Raw genomic sequence first — 18123 nt, forward strand, 5'->3', positions numbered from 1 at the left:
TTTGGTACCGTTTAAGTTATTTATCTTATATTCAATCGAGATCGCAAATTCCTATTTGCTGATTGCGGATTGAATTAAGAGATAGAGGTATAAACTCTTTGACATACTTTTCTCTAGATTGAGTCTGACTGTCTAGTTGATTCTCTTAAAAGTATATTTGAGTTTGTCTATTCAGATTTCCAAACGAAATATTAGGTGTGGTTGTTAGACCCCCATTTTTTCAAACGCTATGAAAGACATCACACCGTCGTAGAATCGGAAGGACAATCAGTATCTAGTCATCGACTATATAACATGCGCTAGCAAGAGATATACCCTGACAAGCATGCAAAGTCGATAGGAATTCCTCGTAAAATGGAAGGAGTATTATGAAAATCAAAATGAAAAGTTTTTCCTTCAAATAAGAGAAAATTTCCATGGATATCGTTTATGTGAGTAGTCCCCAATGTACGTCGTTATGGATGCAATATTCCAATTCTATATAAAAGAAAGACACTTATGGACCGACACGTATGAAAATAGTATTCATCAAAAGTATGCGACATGAACGTCAATGGTGGAACTCAGTTGCAACACAATCAACGTACTCAATTCACACACGCTCTATTAGCTTATCCTTGCAAACATCAGCGATCTCAAGTTGTATAATCACAGCAAATCAATGGAAAACAGCTTCAGTATATCTCTACTCCAACTCAAGTGTTACTTTCCCGTACATGCGCCCTTGGTCGGTTAATCAAACACAAGACTTTTTCAATGGTATAACTCGTTATACCCAACATTCCAAGTCATCGGTTCTATCAACAATTTAGCTCGTTGATCCAACTCGGCTATCCAATCAACGATGTTCTTTCGGATGGATCTAAGTTAAAACATGCACGAGTTTAAAATAACTGGACCTACACGCCATTGCGAGTTTTACTCACAATATTCGAACAACTAGGGGGCGTCTGGTGAAGACCATACCTGATAGCTAAGCTAGCAGGAGGAAAGTTCTATCGAGTGAAGAGCAGCAAAATGAAGCCCAAAACTTCGAACTTCAGCAACTTGGAAATAGCTCGATATTAACTACGAGAAGCATATTTTCGATGTTGAATCTACTCACGTCTCATAAGGTAAGCCTAAACGATTGCTCAATTTGTTTACAGTAATCGTATTTTCTAGTCCTACAACAAATGCACAATTCACATAAAAATTCACAATTCATAAACTAATGCATGCCCACACACTTCGATATTATCCACAGTCGTTTAGCAATAACACTCGCATAGATAAGATCAGACACAAACTTCGGTTATACTAGCCAGAGAGTTAAACAACAACTCTCAAATATCTAGCACCGATCCTAACTTGGGTTTGATTAGAGGAATAATTTCAAAAAATATTCCCTGCACGGTATTAGTCAACACTTGCACAAATTTACGAGCAAGCTAAACCGGTTTAGCGCAGACTCAATAATAGCAAGGATCTTGTTCCATGGGCAATCAAACCCCATCTCAGGGAAGTGAGAACCAAACCAACTTGACTTTGATTAGAGGAAAATCCTTGCACGGTCTTAATCAATACTTGCACAAATTTTCGAGCAAGCTAAACGTAAACCGGTTCAGTGCAGGCTCAAGAACAGCAAGGACCTTGTTCCATGGGAAATTGAACCCCATTCTCAGGGTAATGAGAGTTCATTATACGATTAAAAAAATATATTTTATAAAGAATTTTTGTTGGATCAGAATGTTTGAGATGTAGTGAAGCATCACTCGCAAAACATCACTTATCAAACTCTCAATGCATGAGCAGTTGTGATATTTTACAACCATCTAAAAGGTGTAGATCACGATTCGGCATCACCATCATTATTGGAACATAAATTGGAGTATATTTATACAACATCAGATAGATCTAAGCACAATGGTCTATATTCCACATAAGAAATATGCCCGCTTTTTCCGAACTTTGAAGTTATACAACAGCTATAGTACTAGCAGAAATTATTCCGCCGTGCAGGCATCTACGACCTCAAATCACAAGTGCATACTTAAGTCTTGCACTCATCGCAAGTACAAAATCTCACCAAGTTTTGCGCCAGTGTAACCACGAACTCTTGTCTCAAAAACGAGATATATTATCCAAGAGACGTGCCAACATTTATAGGAGCCGGTGCAATAGCTGCCACAACGGGAAAAGAAAGTTGTTGTGCTGCAAGCAAGAAGACCTGTTACATCAGCAAATACATAAATTTAAACTCGTGATATAATCATCAAGCATCGTTCATATTCCATTACGTAAAACTCTCGTCCAGCAACACCAAGTGAAATCTTGTTCGCAAGCAGACTACCATATCGTTTCAACACGTAGCTTGGGGAGAGTCGGAATACAACTATGAAGCAACCGATCCAGGAAAATCTTCTTAATCCACCAACAAGTTGGGAATTAAAAAGGGGCGATGTTTGGACCACGTTAATATGAAATGGGCTTAATAGGATCTTCAGCCCATTATCCTTAAACAAAAATATTTAATTGGATCATGGGTTGAAGCCTAAATCCATTAAGGGTTAAAAAAACCTAATTTGTTGGCCTTTATTAAAGGTGACTAAATTCATTGTATCCTAAAAGGTGGATGTATTTGTTGATGGTAAGACCAGGCATAAATTCAAACCATGAAGTTATAATTAATCTTGACGCGTATTCAGTCCAAATACATTAATTAATCTTCTCATCCTGAAAGGAGGGGATAAATATAGATTATTTATTGGACTAAGTACATTTTTAATGTATAAATACATAATTATGATTTCAAATAAGGATGAACATGGAGAGCATTTTGTTAGAGCATTGTTCAGTCGAACTCGCATGCGTTGCTATCTCAAGCATGTTTGTCAATGTTAGTGATCAAAACTATAAGTCTTGGTTTCTAGTCTATTATAGCTAAGTCTCGGACTAGGATATAAAGTGTAGTTGAGCTCAAGGACTTCATGGCGATTCATCATACAAGTAGAAGAACTACTCAAGGAACCGGTGAAACTTCTCGACAAAAAGGTATGTGAAGACTTGAACTTATCTATCACTCAAAAGTCTATCTACTCTATCTCCTACTCTTTGAGACAAGAAGTCGTATGCTATATATATTTTGATTATACACATTTGGTATTTCGAGCCGAGTATACCTCGCCTATCTATATCTCGAAATATGTGTTGGTAAGCTTTTCGCTTCGATCAACTTTATCTTTACCATGTGGCGAAAGTCATGATATGTTTCAATCATCTTGAAAATTGCTTTGACGATAAATGGTGTAAAAACTATATAACGTCCTCTAAGAATGTTTCAATGATTGAAATGAGAGTTTAGATTACATAACCAATGGTGGACATAAGCATTGTTGTGGAAACACATTTATGTATAAGTGTTACTCCTTGAATTAAAGTTTACGAACTTTGTTGATCAAGACAACCGGAAGAATGGCGTGAGCCAAGTCCGCAAACTCAGTCCGCGAACTGCCGAAGTTCTCAAACCCGAGAATTTCTGCTGGAGTTGACAAACTACTTGCGTGAAGCTAAGTCCGCGAACTCAGTCCACGAACCGGCGAAGTTCTTATTCCCGAGAATTTCTGTTGGAGTTTGTAAACTCTACCTGGTAACTTAAGTCCGCGAACCTAGTCTGCGAACTTGAGAAGGTTATATATCTGAAGATGATTTCTGAACTTAAACTTAAAATGACTAAGGAATGCAGTTTGCAAACTGTGACTATAAAAGTTCATGAACTGATTCAGGTATATCAAATCATCTTTGCTTCAGCTGTGTCTTGTGTGGTACATAAGATTTTCTTGTAATTGAACAACTCTATAACTAGTTCATTTGAAGTCATTTGAACTAGTCATGGTGAAGAAGAACGTGGTTGATATGAAATGCTCATATGGCTAACCTTTTGGTTAACTATTGTTGAACCAACAAGTGCATACGTTTGGGTACGGTTAACAAACCTAGAAGCTTGCATTGTCAAGTGTGTGTAACAAGCTAAGTTTTCGATCTAACGGTTGATAAATATTAGCTTGAATCTAAATCAGGTTTTCATCTAACTATGAATATTGAATGCTTTGTTACTGAGCTAACATTGATTGCAAACCGTGATTTGAAAGACTATATAAAGGAGACATCTAGTATTGTGCAAAACTAATCCCCACACCTTACGTGTGATACTAGTTTGCGTGCTAGAGTCAATTATCCTTTAACCTTTGGTTTTCTTCTTCTAAAACCAGGTTAACGACTTAAAGACTTCATTGAGATTGTGAAGCCAGACCGATACTACTTTTATCGTAGATGTGTGATCTGATCTTGCATATTCTATCGTACGAGTACAATCAGATTGATTGGCTTGAGATTGATATCTCCGATAGGCAAGATATAAAAGGTAATCACAAACATCTTCGTCTCATTCTTTGTGATTCCGCAACATCTTGTTTCGCTACCATATGATTAAGATTGTTGTGAGGTAATTGATAACTCTCGTTTGTTCTTCGGGAATATAAGACCGGATTATCAATTGGTTCCTGTTCACCTTGATTATTATCAAAATACGGAAATAAACCTTTAGGGTTTATCTGTGGGAGACAGATTGATCCTTTGATAGACTTGTCTGTGTGAGACAGATTTGTTTATTAGCAAAGCCTGCGATTTTGGGTCTGTTGATGGTGGTTTTTGGCTTATGGTTAAAATCGTAAAACCGTACAACTGACATGACGTAACTATGACCATTAGCATATTTATTGAATCGATCAGCATGCCTATGTAAGAATTACCAGCGTACCTTTTTTTATGTGTCATGTTTCACGGCAGAACCCTTAACATTGATCGACATGATCTATGCCAAACCCTAATTCTCATGCTACCGCGCCAAGGAATGCCAACCATGCCAGCCGCACCATTGTGCCAATGGCAAACCATGCCACTCCCGTGTCCGCGCCAAAGCATGCCAACCATGCCAGCCGCACCACTGTGCCAATGGAAAACCATGCAAGCCACATCTCCGCGCCAAGGCATTCCAACCATGCCAGCCACATCTCTGCGCCAAGGCATGCCAACCATGCCAGCCGCACCACTATGCCAATGGCAAACCATGCCAGCCCCTTCTACCGCGCCAAGGCATGTAAACCATGCTAGCCGCACTATACGCCAATGGCATGCCAAACCCTTGGCCCCACCATGCCAAGCCAACCGCACCTTGACTTGTCCCCAACCATTCTAGCCGCACCATACGCCAATGGCATGCCAAACCCTTGGCCCCACCATGCCAATCCAACCGCACCTTGCCTTGGCCCCAACCATGTTAGCCGCACCGTGCGCCAATGGCATGCAAAACCCTTGGCCCCACCATGCCAAGCCAACCGCACCTTGCCTTGGCCCCACCATGCCAAGTCGTCCATACCAAACCCTTGGCCCCACTATGCCAAGCCATCAGCGCCATTGGCCTTGACCCCACCATGTGGCCTTCCCTATGCGGCTACTAAAACGAAGGCGTGCGACGATCAACGAACACCCTTCCATCCTAGATGCAAATTCTAGCAGTCCAAGGTCGCCAAATAACGCATGGTAACCTTTGGCCCAAAACCCTAGTTTTGGCCACGCCAAACCGCGCCAAGGCATGCGATGCCACATGTGCCAATGGCATTCCAACCACCTTGCCGCGCCATACCATGTCGGCCTTCCCCATGCGGCTACCAAAACGAAGCGTGCGACGATCAACGGCCACCCTTCCATCCTGGATGCAAATCCTAGTCGTCCAAGGTCGCCAAACCTTTCGCCCAAAACCCTAGTTTTGGCCACGCCAAACCGCGCCAAGGCATTCCATGCCACATGTGCCAATAGCATGCCAACCACCTTGCCGCGCCATACCATGTCGGCCCTCCCCATGCGGGTACCAAAACGAAGGAGTGCGACGATCAACGACCACCTTTCCGTCCTGGATGCAAATCCTAGCCGTCCAAGATCGCCAAACCTTTGGCCCAAAATCCTAGTTTTGGCCACGCCAAACCGCGTCAAGGCATGCCATGCCACATGTGCCAATGGCATGCCATGCCGGCCTTCCCCATGCGGCTACCAAAACGAAGGTGTGCGACGATCAACGACCACCCTTCCTCCTAGATGCAAATCCTAGCCGTCCAAGGCCGCCAAACAACGCATGGTAACCTTTGGGCCAAAACCCTAGTTTTGGCCACGCCAAGGCATGCCATGCCACATTTCCAATGGCATGCCAACCACCTTGCCGCGCCATACCATGCCGGCCTTCCCCATGCGGATACCAAAACGAAGGCGTGCGACAATCAACAGCCACCCTTTCATCCTAGATGCAAATCCTAGCCGTCCAAGGTTGCAGAACAACGCATGGTATCCTTTGGCCCAAAACCCTAGTTTTGGCCACGCCAAACCGCGCCAAGGCATGTCATGCCACATGTGCAATGGCATACCAACTACCTTGCCGCGCCATACCATGCCGGCCTTCCCTATGCGGCTACCAAAACGAAGGCCCGCAACAATCAACAGCCATTTTTTCATCTAAGATGCAGATCTTAGCCGTCCAAGATTACCAGCTAACACATGGCAACCTTTGGCCCTAGTTTGGTCGCGCCTAAACAAAGCCAAAATCCTAAATTTTGGCCGCGCCTAAACTGGGTCATATTAAAGCCATACTGATCATACTTTCATGCCACTGGCTACCAAACAAAAGGTTGCAATAATCAACGGCTAACTTCCTCTTAAGATGCAAAATCTCGACCGTTGAAGGTCATCACCGAGCCGGCAAGTCTCCCAAGCTCAACTTGCTAGACTACAACAACATGCTACATGTTTTCCACGAAAACACTCGAGATATCAACACATGTCACAAACTGGGGGATGCTCATTGGGTATTGGTTTGGCGGTTTACAGCGTGCGGCGTACACTACGCTCGTTATAAGAAAGTGTCATAAGGATGAGGCGGTTAGTAAATATAGGGAGTAAGGGTGTTAACGCTTTTTTTATGGAACATCAATTCCAAGTGTTACCGGTTACCACCTCCTCCCATTTACTCACCCGTTTTCCGTTTCTTAATGAGACCAGAGTACGTTTCACTTCGACTTGTATAAATAGGCATTACCTATTTCCACTGAACAACAAGTTCAGGTCAGGAGGATACAACACTCATAAAATATTTGCTAGCTTTCCATCTGTTAGCTTCCCACTTTCTGATACAAGTCGTGAAACAAGTACTCTTCCAGAATCAACTATTCTGGTCTCAACACTTTCTTTGCTTCCTTCCCCAAAACAAACCCTTCTCCTTCACTTTGTGACCGAAGCAAGTCTGGAACGACCATTTCTTGGTTTAAGCCGGATTTGTACAGATTGATCTCTCGAATCTAAAGTACTCCCTTGCAGTACATTGTTTAGGGTTTAAATTCGTTTCTCACCCACACACCTAAAATTACCAAAATCAGCAGAAACCGTTTACACCCTCAAGCAATTGGCGACCACAGTGGGAGATTGATCTTTCGGTTACAATACCAATTTTCGACCATCGATCTCATGCTTCGACCCAGATATCAAGGCGGTAGAAGCAGGCGATTCGCTCAGGGATCGACGACTCAGTTACCAGACGACCCGATTATCAGTCTTGACACGGCGAGGGATGATCGGGGACTGCCTAGAGGTTAAAAGCGAACGATCCAACCAGGGATCGACGAGTATTAGATGAGACGACTGGGGACTTTCCACAATCACGGCGGTGCCTCCCATAAAACTCAGTCTTACACCTGGAAGATTCCCTTTTCATCAGGAGACTTGAAAAACTGAGTAAGTCTTACCTAGACAAAATACATGGTTTTCTATTTCAATCGTAATCAAGATAACATTATTCCCAAAACAATTCATTCCAAAAGAATAATCCAAAACCCTCAAGGTAACATTTGTATATCAACCCAAAAATCCAGGAAATCAAAACCATAAACTAGGCGTTTCATTTTCCTTTCAAAAAAAAAACCTAAAAATAAGAAGTTCAGAAGACAGAAATACATTCAAGGAAAGTTTTTCAACAATGGCTTGCTCTTCTTAGCAAGAGCCTCCTTCGTGCTTTGGAGAGCCGCCTTCTTCAACTTCAGCTTCCTGGACAATTTTTCGACTTCCGCTTCATGCTTCTTCACCATATCCGCAGAAGGACCTTCGACTATTTCGACCAGCAACTTTTCAAACTCAGAGAAACCTTCAACGAACTAAGGAACATTGAACTCGAAGTTTACACACATGTCACGATGGAACCTCCAGCTCGAGATTACATCCTCAGAAACAGTATTACCGGTCACGTTGCACATGTCGTCAATCGAAGGCAAAGCTTCCTCCACACGCTTAACCAACGTAAATCGACTAGTAACCTTCTTGGTCGTGGAGATATGTCCGTAGCTTTCCCATATCTTGGTGTATAGCGCCGCATGTTTGGCTGGCACGCTAAATCCCCCGATCAACACATGATCCGGATAAGGAACCTGGTATGGAGGGTTGAAAGTGGCGCCCGCGTCTACATCGGAAACCGACAAGGGATTCCTAAAGACAATTGCACCTTCGGCCACTGGAGTACTCTCCCTTGTCTGAGTCACAACGACGTCCTCATCTCGATCAACATACATTCCAAGGTCGCCCGGTGCGGCTGCCACAGTTGGAGACAAAGCTTTATCACCACCAGTCTCCGTCTTAGGGCCATCTTCAGAAACGGTTTCCCCCAATGAAATCACGGATTAGATATTTTCCAAAGAAAAGAAGAAAAAAAACATGCGGGAGACTCACTGATTCGCTTTCAAACTGGCTAGAGGAAGATTCAGCACTACTATCGGAAGAACTACTCTCGCTATCACTGAACTCTGAGCTTTCATCCTTCTCGGGTTCCCCATCGCCACAGATAGGCTCAGCACTGCCCCTCCGTCTCGAGAAGCGACGTTTTCTGACTACTTGCAAGTTTGGTAAAGGCGTTCACGCTGCTGAGACCCTAGGCAAGATACAAAGACAGATACTCAGAAAAGAAACAAGGATATACACGATCCAACTAAAGTCAAGAGAAAAATCACACGTACTCGCATATTGGACGAACTGAAAGTCGGTAGGGCTGTCGAAACTGACTGGGAATCATCTGCAAGGATTTTAGATCTTCGCTCCTTCACTTGGGGACTATCTGCATTCGGGCTAAAGGATTTTTACTTGGGCGAAGAAGGATCCCTCAGCAGTGGATGCTCCACTAAAACCGCAGGAGAAGGCTTACCGCGACAGTTTTCTACCACATCATTCACGAATCCATGGAAAACAGGAAACTCATCCTGCCAAAATATGTTATATTTGGAGGTTGTTGATTCCGCAAGCAGGAAAGGGAGACTTTTTCCCGACACAAGAACAGTAGCATCGAGAACAGTTGGCAACGAGACTTCTGGAACAACCGTATGACGAACAACTGGGACCCCTTGGTCAAAACCCATATGTCGAGCCGCCGTATCGATATTGTAAGAGACCACTTTGCAAGATCCTCGAAAGAAAGACGGCACATAACCGGGCGTGCAGCTTCGCATGAACACCATCTCTCCAACACTCATATCCTCTTTATCAGAAGAAAAATACATGCTCGAAGCAGGAGCAAAGGTACTGATCTGATTTATGGACGCATGCAACGGATCCCATGGACGAAAATTGACTTTGTGCGAGTTTTCATGGAATCCAACCAGGTTTGAACCAATCTTTGGGAGCCTATTCGACCAGCGCAGTATCCTAGAGCCACCCAAGACTCGGGAAGTACGGCCAACGGTTTTGGAGCATACCTTTCGAAGTGCTCCCACAGCCACGCTTGGAGAAAGGCGGCATGAATATATGAATCCACTTTCATGTAACCATTTGAAGCGCACATGTCTGCAAACAGCTTATCCAAGTGTTTGTACAGAGAACCAAGAAACAAGCCGCCAATAGGGAGAACGACAGCTTTTGCCAATTTTATGGAAAAATTGATAAGTTACTGTCTTATATCCTTCTTACCCGAGCCGTCATCGAAAATATCTCTGGATAACCAAAGGGCCAAGAACGCCGCGACATGAAGCGTACTATTCTTCTGATTCAGCTCCAACTCATCGGGAAACCACTGAGACACCCACCAGCCATAGAAGCACCTCGTCTCGTTTTCTTTCCGGACAAATCCTTTTGATTTCGCAACCAGAGTGGCGCACAGTTTTTCTTCATCTGCAGACAATTTGGCATCGAGGTTTCCTATTACAGGAAGGTTCAGCAACACGACCATGCTCTCTAAGGATATATTCTTTTCACCCCACCTGCATATGGCTGTGTGAGTGTCTGGACACCATCTGGAAATAAAAGCAACCAAGCCTGGAATATCTTTCCTAATTTGAAGCACTGCGGAAGCCGCGACAGCATCAATGATCTGCCCCTTGGTCAAACTGGTTTTTACACATTCCTGGCTCATCATGAATCGCATCCATTTCTCAAAGGAACGCAACAGACTCACAGATATTTTAAAGTCAATAGGATAAGCATGATACTCTTTCCTCTGAAGACAAAACCTTATTACACCTCCTGGACGAACCGACCGGGCCTCTCCTTCATTTTCCGGACCAGTCAGAAGAATCGACACATACTTGGGATGATTTCTCCTAATCGTGGCGGATGTTGTAAAGAACTTATCATCTATGTTCTGCTTAGAATTGCTAACATCTTTCGGTACGACAGAACCTTTCTCAAATGACATCCTAATGAAAATTCTCTCACGCTACTTCCACCTTCGAAATAAATACAATGGAACAATACGAAGAGAAATTATTACGGAAAGTGCATGGAAATTATTTTATCAGACACAGGAGATCCATCCTGGACGCAATCCAATTTGTTTCAAAGTCATAATGCGCATAGGCAAAGAAATGGGGACTGACAGACCCTGCATCACCACTTCATGCCAAGACCATACCCTGCAGCGGGAAATTTGCGTCCGGCCGAGAAGGCGGCCCCCCACGGGAACCATACACACGGTCACACCAGGAAAAAGGAGTAAACCCTAGAAGCTAGGTTTTCGCGGGAAGGGAATGACAATTACCAGCTCATGCATGCCTACTTTGCACGGTAATTGAGGTGGCCAACATCACTACGGTATTCACGCCTAAATGTTACTACAAGTTCGTGCAAAGCATACCTACGGCTAGGATTCATACCAACGCAGAAGGACAACATTTCTACAAGTTCATGAAAAGGTACGCCTACATCTAGGGTTTGCACTAACAAAAAAAATAAATAAGAAAAGCAAGTTAAAGAGGAAGTGTTGGAAGACATACCTGGGATTCGCTCGTCCGCTTTACTGTTACCATACGGCCAGAATAAAAAAAATATAGGTGCGAAGTAAAAGGAGAGGCCGGCCGTCCTTTTATAGGCGTGATACTTGGGAGTTTGAATAAGGAAAGGACTTCATATTTGAGTCAAATAAGGCAAAGAGGCAATCGGGCATGTGAATACCAATTACCATGCCAAGACCGTCCGCGCCATTGCCTTGGCCCCACCATGCCAAGCCGTCCGCGCCATGACTTGACGCACCAACACCGACAACTCGCCAAGCCAGCGTCATGATGTTCCCTAACCCAGCCAAGTTGATGCATAGCCAGACTAAGCCGACGATCTTCATCTCACCACTTCACGGTCTACACCACGAATAGAATCTACGCAAGGCCTCCAAACACAAGGATCATGGACTCTCCTTACCTCTCGAAAAGGTTAGTCGGACCTTCCTAACCATCTTTCCACGACTTGTCGTTTCGATTTTTGTCCTTTCCCATCACCATCTTATGCTTACCTCACAACAATGCCCATGTTCCGAGCTAAGCAGGAGACTTAATGTTGATGGTGGTTTTTAGCTTAGGGTTAAAATCGTAAAACCGTACAACTGACATGACGTCACTATGACCATTAGAACATTTATTGAATCGATCAGTATGCCTATGTAAGAATTACCAGGGTACCTTTTTTTTATGTGTCATGTTCCACGGCAGAACCCTTAACATTGACCGACATCATCTATGCCAAACCCTAATTCTCATGCTACCGCGCAAAGGCATGCCAACCATGCCAGCCGCACCACTGTGCCAATGGCAAACCATGTCACCCATGTCTCCACGCCAAGGCATGCTAGATGCACCACTGTGCCAATGGCAAACGATGCCAGCCACACCTCCGCGCCAAGGCATGCCAACCATGCCAGCCGCACCAATGTGCCAATGGAAAACCATGCCAGCCACATCTCCGCGCCAAGGCATGCTAACCATGCCAGCCGCACCACTGTGCCAATGGCAAACCATGCCATCCACGTCTACCGCGCCAAGGAATGCCAACTATGTTAGACGCACTATACGCCAACGGCATGCCAAACCCTTGGCCCCACCATGCCAAGCAAACCGCACCTTTCCTTGGACCCAACCATGCTAGCCGCACCATACGCCAATGGTATGCCAAACCCGTGTCCCCACCATGCCAAGCCAATCACACCTTTCCTTGGCCCCAACCATGTTAGCCGCACCGTGCGCAAATGTCTTGCCAAACCCTTGGCACCACCATGCCAATCCAACCGAATCTTGCCTTGTCCCCACCATGCCAAGCCTTCCATATCAAACCCTTGGCCCCACCATGCCAAGCAATCCGCGCCATTGGCCTTGGATCCACCATGCCGGCCTTCCCTATGCGGCTACCAAAACGAAGGCGTGTGACGATCAACGGACACCCTTCCATCCTAGATACAAATCCTAGTCGTCCAAGGTCGCCATCAACGCATGGTAACCTTTGGCCCAAAACCCGAGTTTTGGACAGGCCAAACCGCGCCAAGGCATGTCATGCCACATGTGTCAATAGCATGCCAACCACCTTGTCGTGCCATACCATGCCGACCTTCCCCATGCGGCTACCAAACCGAAGGCGTGCGACGATCAACGGCCACCCTTCCATCCTGGATGCAAATCCTATCCGTCCAAGGTCGCAAAACCTTTGGCCCAAACCCTAGTTTTGGCCACGCCAAACCGTGCCAAGGCATGCCATGCCACATGTGCCAATGGCATGCCAACCACCTTGTCGCGCCATACCATGAAGGCCTTCCCCATGCGGCTACCAAAACGAAGGTGTGCGACGATCAACGACCACCCTTCCATCCTGGATGCAAATCCTAGCCGTCCAAGGTCGCCAAACCTTTGGCCCAAAACCCTAGTTTTGGCCACGCCAAATCGCGCCAAGGCATGCCATGCCACATGTGCCAATGGCATGCCAACCACCTTGCCGCGCCATACCATGCCGGCCTTCCCCATGCGGCTACCAAAAGGAAGGCGTGCGACGATCAACGACCACCCTTCCGTCCTAGATGCAAATCCTAGCCGTCCAAGGTCGCCAAACAACGCATAATAACCTTTGGCCCAAAACCTTAGTTTTGGCCATGCCAAACCGCGCCAAGGCATGCCATGCCACATGTGCTAATGGCATGCCAACCACCTTTCCGCGCCATACCATGCCGGCCTTCCCCATGCGGCTACCAAAACGAAGGCGTACGACGATTAACGACCACCCTTCCATCCTAGATGCAAATCCTAGCCGTCCAAGGTTGCCATACAACGCATTGTAACCTTTGGCCCAAAACCCTAGTTTTGGCCACGCCAAGGCATGCCATGCCACATGTGCCAATGGCATGCAAACCATCTTGCCGCACCATACCATGTCGTCCTTCCCTATGCTGCTACCAAAATGAAGGCCTGCAACAATCAACGAACACTTTTTCATCTAAGATGCAGATCTTAGCCGTCCAAGGTTACTAGCTAACACATGAAAACCTTTGGCCCTAGTTTGGTCGCGCCTAAACAAAACCAAAACCCTAACTTTTGGCCGCGCCTAAACTGGGCCATATTAAAGCCATATTGATCATACTTTCATGCCACTGGCTACCAAACGAAAGGTTGCAATAATCAACGGCTACCTTCCTCTTAAGATGCAAAATCTCGACCGTTGAAGGTCATCACCGAGCCGGCAAGTCTCTCAAGATCAACTTGCCAGACAACAACAACATGCTACATGTTTTCCACGAAAACACTCGAGAAATCAGCACATGTCACAAAATGGGGGATGCTCATTGGGTATGGGTTTGGCGGTTTACAGCGTGCGGCGTACACTAAACTCGTTATAAGAAAGTGTCATAAAGATGAGGTGGTTAGTAAATACAGGGAGTAAGGATGAAACACTTTATTTTATGGAACATCAATTCCAAGTGTTATCGGTTACCACCTCCTCCCATTTACTCACCCGTTTTCTATTTCTTAATGAGACCATAGTACGTTTCACTTCGACTTGTATTAATAGGCATTACCTATTTCCACCGAACAACAAGTTCAGGTCAGGAGGATACAACACTCAGAAAACATTTTCTATCTTTCCATATGTTAGCTTCCCACTTTCTGATACAAGTCGTGAAACAACTACTCTTCCAGAATCAACTATTCTGTTCTCAACACTTTCTTCGCTTCCCTCCCCAAAACCAACCCTTCTCCTTTACTTTGTGACTGAAGCAAGTCTGGAACGGCCATTTCTTGGTTTAGGCCGGATTTGTACAGATTGATCTCTCGAATCTAAAGTACTCCCTTGCAGTACATTGTTTATGGTTTAAATTATGTTTCTCACCCACACACCCGAAATTACCAAAATCAGCAGAAACCGTTTTCACCCTCAAACAGGGTCATAGCAACTCTTAGTTGTGGGTGAGATCAGCTAAGGGAACCAAGTGCGTAGTATCCTTTGGTATCAGAGGCATAGGAGCATAACTGTACCTTGGATCAGTGGGAGATTTATTGGGGTTCAACTACAGTCCAATACAACAACAAAGTATGTTTACCTGATATAAAGGTTCAGACTTAACCAAACACAATAGGATTGCTTATCAAGTAAATAGAAATTAACGTTTGTGATATTTACTTTAATTATAATAAAATAATTATAATGCGGAAAATAAAAGTAAATGACACAGCAAGATTTTGTTAACGAGGAAACCGCAAATGCAAAAAAACCTCGGGACCTAGTCCAGAATTGAATACTCTCAGGATTAAGCCGCTACACAAAATTACACTACTTCGTATAGTCGAGACCAAGTAACTAACCCTATAGTTCACCTAGTTTCGTCTGTATTCCCACGCCTCCGACTTATGAATAAGTCACGTACTTGGAACAATCCCTTTAGTTCGTATTCCAAACAGTAAAGGAACAAGAAATTTGTTTGGAATCAATTCTATTCAACCAAGTGATATGAGTCGGACAAAGGCTCTTCCGTTTATCTCAACATAAACTCCTTAGTCGGGTCTAGATCTATCTTATGTTCAATCACCCAAAGGTAATCGATTAAGATTAAGCCAACAACACCTTTAATCCGAAGAACTGTGTTGATGCCGATCTACTCAATTATTCAATCCAATCTACCACAAGGATAAACCGATTATTAATTGGATCCTCTTTTACCCAAACAAGTATTGTGCACACCAAAGATTATAAAACCAAAGTCAGATCTTCAATATCTTCTTTGTCTTAAAATCTTCTTAAATCTTCAATAAAAACCTACACACAATCACTTGAATCTCTTCTGATCAATCACGCACAGAACTGAGTCTGTTAACAATGGATTATCACAAGATCGTCTTTAGAACTAAGAGCAGTTTAAAGATCCCTGTCGAAACTCTGAACTACTTTGAGTGAATCTTATATCAGAAGAGAATATTCTCAAGAATAAACATACTAGGTGCAATCAGATTTCAACCAACGTTAGTCAATTAAATAAATCGAAAACAAAGATAAACCGCAATTATCTAGTTTCCTACCAACGGGTCGCGCTAGAGCTTCTCAATCCCAAAGAAGACTTTAAAACGAGCGGTCGTAAGAGATTTCACCTAATTAGATTACTCTCCTCTCCGATAGGCAGCTACACCAGTAACAAAGACAAAAGAGGAAGTCTATTATTACGAAGGATTATTTTGCTAGAAAGGCAAACTTCGTGTATCTATAGACAAGGAAGTTTGGACACATGAATTTCCAAAACCGAAAATATTCTCAAGATATTCATAAATGCACAGATTCGGTTTTCATAATTCCTGGAAATGCTCTGTCCAAAAATACCAATATAAATCTCTCGGAAATCTAATTAGTAAATGCACATTACTAATTCTGTAATTTCCCTACAAAGATAAATTAATAACCTTAATTAAAAGATTCTTAACTTACTTATGTTTCGATCCTGGGATTCTCTTCCCTTAGCCGTTAAGGAATATCTTTGAACAATTATAGAAATAAACATTCACATCACGTTTTCAAAGTTTGTCGACATCTTTACTTTGTAAGTTCTCTTTCACACTTACAACCTTGAAACCGATTTGCCACACTTCCAAACAAATTTATAATTGGTTCATCTGACTTTCAAGAACTATGTGATTGATCAAACCAACATTCAATCACAATCATGGGTTTACAGTTCTATCAAAACAAGTTTCGGTTCTACCTCCATGTGAGTACTATGCATAGTCACACTAGCTTCCCAAAGATTCGGTTGACTAGGTACTAGGATCGGTTCTCCACATATATATGGTATCTAACTTATATGTGTTGCACATGTCCATAGGATCGGTTCCCCTTTCTGCTATTAACCTTGATGCACCCCATACAAGGATCGGTTCCCCTTGATTTACTACACCCCTTACAAGGATTGGTTCCCTTTCCCTTACTAGGATCGGTTCCCTTTACCCAAGGCAGACATAATCCGATCATACCACAGGTGATTACTTAAGATTGGTTTTACTAATAAAAGTTATACCAATACAAAAGCCAGGACTTTGTGAATAGTTCTACCAAGAAGACAACAAGTTGTGAGCGGTTATACTCTATCACACATATTGGTTGTTCATAAAATACGCAATGAATAACAAAACCAATAACTCCTGGCAATTTCCTTTTTGGTTCACAAACCAGTTTATGAACTTACTTCCTTAGAACACATGTAAACATTGTTCCATAGGATGAAATCCTCACCTCATACCCATACATAATCACAATAGCATTCAAATGATTATGGCGATGTCTTCCTAAAGCAATTTTGAGCATAGTTGTAGCAAGAAACAAGACTCAAACGAGGACTTCCTAAAGAAAAAGAGAAGCAAATTTAGACACAACAATACCTTAAGCACAGCAAATCTGCAATCAATAGTTTAGCTATGGACGATAAGAAGATAGCTCAACTCAACTGACGCAGATGCCAAAAGTATACTCGATTATTAACACATCTTACTCAACATGGTTTTTATGAGTAAGCTCTTCAAACCTTGTGATTAATTAACACAAGTATGAGCTACACGCTCATCAAGAGATTTGTGTTTATGATCAAGTCTCTTTTTTCTCCTGAATCTAGAGAGGGACTCCGTTTTATGTGAGAAATTATCATAAAACTTACTGTCATCAAAATACGAGACATAGTTTGAGTTCTTACCAGAAGAATTTTGGTTTAAGGAGGAAGACAATCTGTTGATGAATTCTTTATACCCTTCAATTATCTTTTTCAGATTATCTCTCATTTCATCAATTTTTCTTCTTTCTTCTGAACTTCCTTTCTCAACAGGAGAAGCGTTATTTCCAGAGACCACGACACAATCTTCCTTTAGACGATGTTTATTAATACGTCTGTTTTGTTCTTGAGTGTCCGAGGAACTCATTGAACTGACTTTCATGGTAACATACACAGGGTAGGTACGAAAAACAATTGGTTTAGTCATACGAATGTCAGTTATACCTTTAAGAATTAAATCAAAGGTGTGTTGAAGTTGAACCAAGGAGTCTTTCTTCAACCTAGAGGTTCCCTTTCGTTTAACAGAACTCTTTGTCTCACAGAAAGACATACTTTCTGATCATCAAAATGATTAGATAGTACAATCTTAATATCATCGTTAGAAGATTTCTTCCCTCCATTTGATGTGCGACATCCTTGAGTGATGGTGACTTCAAGCACATCCGTTTTACTAGAAGGGGCTTCCGTTTTTACTTATGAGCATGAACCATCTTTAGTTGTATCATAAGTACTTGGAA

Source organism: Papaver somniferum, chromosome 4, assembly GCF_003573695.1.
Source record: "Papaver somniferum cultivar HN1 chromosome 4, ASM357369v1, whole genome shotgun sequence".
In the NCBI taxonomy this organism is placed as follows: Eukaryota; Viridiplantae; Streptophyta; class Magnoliopsida; order Ranunculales; family Papaveraceae; genus Papaver; species Papaver somniferum.